Raw genomic sequence first — 2824 nt, forward strand, 5'->3', positions numbered from 1 at the left:
CCCTTACCCTAACCCTAACCCTAAACCTAACCCTAACCCTTACCCTAACCCTAACCCTAACCGTAACCCTTCTCCTAATCCTAACCCTAACACTAATCCTAACCCTTCTCCTAATCCTAACCCTAACACTAACCCTAACTCTAAGCCTAACCCTAACCATTACCCCTAACACTAACCCTAACCCTAACCCTAACCATTACCCCAAACCTAACCCTAACCCTATCCCTTATCATAACCATTACCCTTATCCTAACCCTAACCCTATCTCTAAGCCTAACCCTAACCCTAACCCTAACCCTAACCCTTATTCTAATCCTAACCCTAACTCTAACCCTAACCCTAACCCTATCCCTAACCCTAACATTAACCTTAAACCTTAACATAAACCTAACCCTAACCCTAACCCTTACCCTTACCCTAACCCTAACCCTAAACCTAACCCTAACCCTGACCCTTATCCTAACCCTAATCCTAATGCTAACCCTAACCCCTAACCCTAAATCTTTCCCTTACCCTAACCCTAACCCTAAACCTAACCCTAATCCTTACCCTAACCCTAAACTTAAAACTAACCCTTACCCTTACCCTAACCTTAACCCTAAACTTAATGCTAACCCTAAACCTAACCCTAATCCTAACACTCATCCTAACCCTAAACCTAACCTTAACCCTAACCGTAAACCTAACCCTAACCCTTACACATACCCTAACCCTAACCCTAAACCTCACGCTAACACTAACCCTAACCCTAACCCTTACTCTTACCCTAACCTTAGCCCTGAACCTAACCCTAACCCTAACCCTAACACTAACCCCTAACCCTAACCCTAACATTTACCCTGACCCTAACCATAACCCTAGCCCATCACTAACCCTAACCCTAACACTTACCCTAACCCTAACACTAAACCCAATCCTTAACCTTACCCTTACCCTAACCTTCACCCTAACCTATACCCCAACCCTAAACCTAACACTAACCCTACCCCTAAACCTTACCCTAACCCTAACACTAACCGTAACCTCACCCCAACCCTAACCCTAACACCTAACCCTAACCCTTACTCTAACCCTAACCCTAAACCTAACGCTAACCCTTATACTAATCCTAACCCTAACTCTAACCCTAACCCTAACTATTACCCAAATCCTAACCCTTACTCTAACCCTAACCCTAACCCTAACCTTAACCATAACCGTAACCCTAACAGTTACCCTTACCCTAACCCTAACACTAACCCTTACCCTAAACCTTACCCTAACCCTAACCCTAACCCTAACCCTAACCAGAATCCTAACCCTTACCCTTACCCTAACCCTAACCCTAAACCTAACCCAAACCTTAACCCTAACCCCTAACCCTAACCCTAACCCTAATCCTTACTGTTATCCTAACCCTAACCCTAACCCTAACACTTACCCTTACCCTAAACCTAACCCGAACCCTAATGGTAAATCTAATCCTAACCCTAAACCTAACCCTAACCCTAAGACTTACCCTAACCCTAAACCTAACCTTAACCCTAACCCTAACACGTACCCTTACGCTAACCCTAACCCTAAACCTTACCCTAACCCTAACGCTAACCCTTACCCTTACCCTAATCCTAACCCTAACCCTAACCCTAAACCTAACACATACCCTTACCCTAACACTAAGCCTAACCCTAACCCTAACCATAACACTTATCCTAAACCTAAACCTATACCTAACCCTAACCCTTACACTTACCCTAACCCTAACCTTAACCCCAACTCTAACCCTAACCCTAACCCTAACCCTAAACCTAACCCTTACCCTTACCCTAACCCTAACCCTAATCCTAACCCTTACGCTTACCCTAACCCTAACCCTAAACCTAACCCTAACCTTAACCCTAACCCCTAACCCAAACCCTAACCCTAACCCTTACCCTAACCCTAACCCTAACCCTAACCCTTACCCCTAACCCTAACCCTAACCCTAAATCTTACCATTACTCTAAACCTAACCCTAAGCTTAACGCTAACCCTAACCCTAATCATTACCCTTACCCTATCCCTAACCTTAACCCTAACCCTAACCCTAACACTTACCCTTACCCTAACCCTAACCCTAACCCTAACGCTAAACCTAACACTTACCATAACCCTAACCCTAAACCTAACCCTAACACTTACCCTAACCCTAACCCTAACCCTTCTCCTAATCCGAACCCTAACACTAACCCTAACCGTAAGCCTAACTCTAACCCTTACCCTAACACTAACCCTAACCCTAACCCTAACCCTTACCCCAAACCTAACCCTAACCCTTATCCTAACCCTAACCATAACGCTAACCCTAACCCTAACCCTTACCCTAACCCTAAGCCTAACCCTAACCCTAACCCTAACACTTATCCTAAACCTTAACCTATACCTAACCCTAACCCTTACACTTACCCTAACCCTAACCTTAACCCCAACTCTAACCCTAACCCTAACCCTAACCCTAAACCTAACCCTTACCCTTACCCTAAACCTAACCCTAAACTTAACGCTAACCCAAACCCTAACCCTAACCATTAACCTTACCCTATACCTAACCCTAACCCTTACACTTACCCTAACCCTAACCTTAATCCCAACTCTAACCCTAAACCTTACCCTAACCCTCACCCTAACCCTTACCCTAACCCTAAACCTAACCCTAACCCCTAACCCTAACCCTAACCCTAAATCTTACAATTACCCTAAACCTAACCCTAACCTTAACGCTAACCCTAAACCTAACCATTACACTTACCCTATCCCAAACCTTAACCCTAAACCTTACCCTAACACTTACCCTTACCCTAACCCT

This window comes from Megascapheus bottae, unplaced genomic scaffold (genome assembly GCF_031878675.1).
Source record: "Megascapheus bottae isolate mThoBot1 unplaced genomic scaffold, mThoBot2.hap1 HAP1_SCAFFOLD_37, whole genome shotgun sequence".
Classification (NCBI taxonomy): domain Eukaryota; kingdom Metazoa; phylum Chordata; class Mammalia; order Rodentia; family Geomyidae; genus Megascapheus; species Megascapheus bottae.